This window comes from Gymnogyps californianus, unplaced genomic scaffold (genome assembly GCF_018139145.2).
Source record: "Gymnogyps californianus isolate 813 unplaced genomic scaffold, ASM1813914v2 HiC_scaffold_385, whole genome shotgun sequence".
NCBI classification, from domain to species: domain Eukaryota; kingdom Metazoa; phylum Chordata; class Aves; order Accipitriformes; family Cathartidae; genus Gymnogyps; species Gymnogyps californianus.
Window position 1 is genome coordinate 8,903 of NW_026114274.1, and position 5,562 is coordinate 14,464.

At 52.8% G+C, this 5,562-nt stretch overlaps 1 long non-coding RNA gene across 2 annotated transcripts; it reads right to left on the minus strand.

Moving 5' to 3' along the window:
- Positions 1 to 442: 442 nt before the first annotated feature.
- Positions 443 to 2,840, minus strand: LOC127028682 (uncharacterized). 2 transcript variants are annotated; one of them, XR_007768035.1, is made up of 3 exons: positions 2,449 to 2,840; positions 1,948 to 2,068; positions 443 to 882 (listed from the first exon to the last, which is right to left on the minus strand). It is a non-coding gene; the product is annotated as an uncharacterized LOC127028682 (long non-coding RNA). The 2 variants fall into 2 exon arrangements; XR_007768034.1 differs by lacking the exon at positions 2,449 to 2,840 and adding an exon at positions 2,184 to 2,437.
- Between the last annotated feature and the right edge of the window lie 2,722 nt (positions 2,841 to 5,562).

A 5,562-nucleotide genomic window follows, 5' to 3' on the forward strand; every position in this document is an offset into this window, starting at 1 on the left:
TAGGTCAGGAAGACAGAGGGAAAGGTAGCAAGAAAATCTGACAGGTGACTGGGTTCAAGAAACACAGGCAAGAATTTAAAAAAATAGGGATGGAGAGGTAGGAAAAAAGTTTCAAAAGCGATGGGCTACAAGAAACATAGGCAAGAATTAAAAAATAGGCACAGCGAGCCCGATAGAAGGAAATTGGTGGGGTGACCTTGGCTGCCCACCGAGCCGTTCTATCGCTCCCCCTTCCCAACAAGACGGGGAGACGATACAACAAAAAAGCTTGTGGGTCGAGATAAGGACAAAGAGAGCGCTCACCAATTACTGTCACAGGCAAAACAGACTCGACTTGGGGAAATTAATTTATTGTCGATCAAAATCAGAGTAGGATACTGAGATATAAGAACAAATCTAAAAAACACCTTCCCCTCCCCCCCCCTTTTTTTCCTGGGCTCATCTTCACTCCTGACTTCTCCACCTCCTCCCCCCGCGCAGCGCAGGGGGACGGGGAGCGGGGGTTGCGGTCAGTTCATCCCATGTTGTCTCTGCCGCTCCTTCCTCCTCACGCTCTTCTTCTGCTCCAGTGTGGGGTCCCTCCCACAGGGTCACAGGTGCTGCCAGCAACCCTGCTCCAGCATGGGCTCCTCTCCACGGGGCCACAGCTGCTGACAGGAGCCTGCTCCAGCATGGGCTTTCCACGGGGTCACAGCTTCCTTCAGGCACATCCACCTGCTCCAATGTGGGGTCCGCCACGGGCTGCAGGTGGATGTCTGCTCCACCGTGGACCTCCGTGGACTGCAGGGGGACACCCTGCCTCGCCGTGGTCTTCACCACAGGCTGCAGGGGAACCTCTGCCCTGGTGCCTGGAGCACCGCCTCCCTCTCCTTCTTCACTGACCTGGGTGAACAGCAGGGCTGTTTCACACTCGCATTTTCTCTATTACAGCTTCTGCGCAGCATTTTTTAGCCCTTCTTAAATATGTCATCACAGAGGCGCTACCAGCGTTGCTGATGGGCTCAGCTTTGACCGGCCACAAATCCGTCTTGGAGCTGGCTGGAACTGGCTGTGCCCAACACGGGGGCAACTCCTGGTGTCTTCTCACAGAAGCCAACCCTGCAGCCCCTGCCCTCCCCCACCCCAGCTAACAAAACCTTGCTGCGTAAAGCCGATACAGCAGCGATCGGCTACAGGGCAGAGAGGGAGGCAGAGGGGAAAAAAAACATAGCGATGGGCTACAGGCCAGAGAAGAGGAAGGGACAGGGAACCAGACTGAGAGAGATGGAGAAAAACAAAGACTAGTGATGGCCCACAGGGCAGAGAGGGAGGAATTAAAAAGGGGGACAGTGAGGTGGACAGAGGGAGACTGAGGTTTTTGGTTGGTTGGTTGGGTTTTTTCAAAACAATGAGCTAAAGAAGAGAGACAGAGGAATTAAAGAATAGGGACAGGGAGCCAGACAGAGAGAGAACAATGAAGACAAAAATGGGCTATGGGACAGAGAGGGAAGACATTAAAACATTGGGACAGGGACCTGGAACAAGAGAATATAAGCAAGAAAAAGCGTATCTAGAATACAGGGCAGAGAGAGAGGAATTTAGAAATAGGGACACGGAGCCAGACAGAGAGAATTGCGGGGCGGGCATTGTGAAGGGCTAAAGGGCAGACGGGGAGGAATTAAAAAGAATTGGGATAGGAAGACAGATACATAGATGGAGAAAGACAAAAATAGCGATGGGCTGCAGGACAGAGACAGAGGATGAAAAAAAGAGGGACAGGGAACACGACAGAAGCACGTAGAGAGAAAAAGAACGTGGAGAGGCAGAACCACAGAGAAAGAGGGGGACTCGGGAGAATGAGAGAGGGAGAGGTACAGGGAAGTGGAAAAAATGACAGCAGCGAGAGAAATAGAAGGGAGGGGACCGGGATGCAGAAGGGCGACACAGCCCCAAGGGTCCAGGACTCACCGCAACTCCCGCTGTCAGAGGTGCTGGGAGAATTTGACAGTGTGGACGCGTCTTTCTCTGTCTCCCTTTCTCTCCGCCTCCTTTCCTCCTCTGTAGCTCCAGTCACTTGACTGTCATCCACCTAGAAGAATAGATTGGTGTCTTACAGCTCTTACAGTATGAGGCTTCCCAGATACGTAGCCTCACACGCGCACACGCTGCATGGCCGTACTGTGCTTTTGGTTACGCATACAGACCCTGCCGCGCACGTTGGCGATCGGATCTGCTGAGGACTACGCTGAGAGGGATCCTTCCTCACCCGGAGAGGCAGGCTGTCTCCTGTCTGCAGCTGGAGGCTGCTGCCGGCTGGATCCCTTTTATTTTATTCTTCAGCCGCTTTACCTTTTTCTGGCCTCTCCAGCTTCAGCCACGGCAGCTCCTGTCCACAGCCAGTAAGCGCTCCAGCTGTCCCTGTTCGCCCATGCCGCTAGGAGAATGAGGCCAAAGGCAACCCACCCAAACCTGAGCCAGATGCAGTCCACAACGTCCCCGCAGAGGAACCCACAACTGAGGCCTCAGCGCTGCCTCTGGGAGAGGGAAAGAGCAAGCAACTGTTATCCACAGGGATGACTGTGGCTCCCCTCAGGCAGGAACCCCTCCTTCCGCAGGAGCTTCTGGAGACGCCGCTCTTTCCCCGAACTGATGCTAACGGCACCTGCATTTATGAAGAATAAAGCATATTCAAGGGGCGGCTTGCTGCCGTGAGGACAGGGTTTGGGAGCAGCCTGTGGCTACGGGACAGGCTTCAGGAGAGGTGCTGGAGCTGGCGGCAGCTGCATGGGATGAGCGGGGCTGGAGGAGTTTTGTTGAGTTGGGGAGGCACCCGGCACCTTTTCCAGGGGGTGGGAAGGCCTCCAGGTACCCAGAGGGGTGGGGCATCCATCTCCTGCCCCTCTTCCTGCTTCCTCTCCACCAGCTCTCAGAAAATCCCTGGGAACTGCCCTGATGGGGCCTGACTCCAAGTGATCTGCAGCCTGTTGCACCGGTGGGTTGGAAACATCCTTGCAGCTTGTTGGCACTCTCAGGCAGGCATGTCCCAGCAGCACCATCCCCTGGGGCTGCAGCCCTGTGATACAGAGGGGCCATCACCATCAGCCTCACTGGCCCCCCCGGGGCTCCTCCAGCCCACAGCTGCAGCCATGGCCCCTTACACCCGCTAGGTAACCTGCTCCCCAGGACTCTGTGACAGCCACTCACCAAGTACAAAGGGCTACAAACACAGCCATGAGTGCAAATGAGACAGTGAGTGTTTATTCGTTAATGTCTGTAAGTCCCGGGAGTAAGTCCGCTAGCAGCAGATACAGAGAACAAAAATACAGCGATGGGGAGCAGGACAGAGGAACAGAAAGAGAAAAATAAAATGAGGGAGAAGGACTGAGGAGCAAAGAAAGAAACAGGTACAGGGGAAAGGCCAGTGAGATGGAGAAATCAATAAAAAAGGGAAGAGGAGCCCTGCAGGGACATGGCAGAAGAAAAACAGCGTCAGGGAGCAGGACAGAGGGAAAGAGAGAGAAAATGATGAGCAGGGAGCAGAACAGAGGGATCGCGAGCGAAATGGAATGAGAGGAATAAAGAAGGTGGGAGAGAGAGAAAGAGACAGGGAACAAGCCAGAGGGATTGAGGGGGAAAAAAAGACACACAGAGACGAGGACAAAGAGATGGAGAAAGATCAAACAGCGATGGACTGCAGGATGCGAAAAAAGGACAGGGAGCAGGACAGAGGGGAATAATGGGACAGCGAGCTGGGCAGGGGTATATAGCGAGAAATGGCGGGACAGGCAGTGGTATGGAGATATACAGACAAGAAGTTAGGGGGAGGATGGAGGACGGAGAGAATAAGAGAAAATGGACAGGGAATGGGGCAGAGATGGAGAAAGAAACATTAGAGACGGAGAGAGGAGGAGAGTGACGGGACCGAAGCAGAGAGAGAGAGAAAGAAAAAAAATATATTGATGGGTAGCAGGCCAGGGGGACGAGGAAAGACAGGAGGAAGGACAGAGGGATATAGAAAACAGGTGAGGGACAGGGAGCCAGAAAGCTGGATAGTGCAAAAGAGAGAGGGATGGGGAGCAGGACACCGGGATACAGAGACAATGAGAGCAACAGAGAGAATGACAGAGAGATGGAGCACGAGAAAAAACAGAGACAGAAAGCGGGACAGACAGATGAAGCAATAAAGAGGGACAGGGAGCAGGACAGAGCGGGGAAGGGAGAGAGAGGAACAGGTAAGATAACAGATAATTGGAGAAAGAAAGGAAAGGGAACAGCACAGAGGGTCACAGCAAAAAAGAGAGGGATGGCAGAAAGAGAAAAATAAGACGAGGGAGAAGGACTGAGGAGCAGAGGGAAAAAGGTACAGGGAAAAGGACAGAGACGGAGAAAACAAAGAAGGACTGGAGGCAGAACGAAGGGAAAGATCAACAAGGACAGGGAGCAGGACAAAGGGGTGGAAAAGGAAAAAACAGTGATGGTAGCAGGATAGAGGAAGAGAGAGAAAAAGAGCAAGAAGAACAAGAGAAGGAGAATGACAGAAGGATGTAGAGAGAAAGACTGGGACACGTAAAAGGGGGGGTTGGGGGACACACATCAGAAGGGCAGAAAGAAAGAGGGATGGGGAGCAAGACTGATAGAGACAGAGGGAGAGAGAGAGTAGGTTGCAAGGATACAGAAAAGCAGAGGTACAGGGAAGAGGAAAGAATGACAGAGAGAGAAAGGGGAGGATGGGGAGCAGGAGAGAGAGATGGAGAAAGAAAAAACAGGGACATGGATAGGGACAAGGACAGGGACAGAGGGGTAGAGAGGCAAAGAGAGGGACAGGGACCAGGACACTGGGATATAAACAGAGAGGGACAAGGAGCGGGACACAAGATTGCAGAGAGACAGGTACAGGGAAGTGACAGAGAGAAAAAGAGGGGGGTGGGGAGCAGGTCAGAGAGCTGGAGAAAGAAAAAACACTGCTGGGGAGAAGGACAGGAGGATAGAGCCAAAAGAGATGAATGGGAAGCAGGGCAGTGGGATGCAGACAGCAAAAATAATGACAGGCAACAGGACAGAGGGATGGACAGAGAAGTAAGGGACAGGGAGCAGGACAGAGGAACGGAAGGAAAAAATACTGATGAGCAACGGGACAAAGGGATGCAGAGGAAAAGAAGGAGGGGGAGAGAGAAAGATGGGGCTAGAGCACGGGACTCGGAGAGACAAAAAGCGGGACAAGGAACAGGACAGAGGGACTGGGGGTGGGGTGGGAGAACCAGATGCAGATTAAGACAAAGAGACAGAGAAGGAAACAAAAACGGTGATGGGCTGCTGGACAGAGATGGAGCAAGAAAAAGTAGGGCCAGAGTAGGGAAGAGAGAAAGGAAAAAAGGGACAGCTGGCTGGACAGGGGAATATAACTAGAAACAATGAGACAGGCAGCAGGACGGAGGAATAAAGGCAGAATAACCAGGGAGAGGAAGCAGGATAGATGGACAGTAGGAGGAAAAAAGGGCCAGGGAGCAGGACTGAGAGATGGAGAAAGAAGCGTTAGGGGCAGAGGGATAGAGAGTGCAAAATACAGGTTAGAGGAAGGACGAG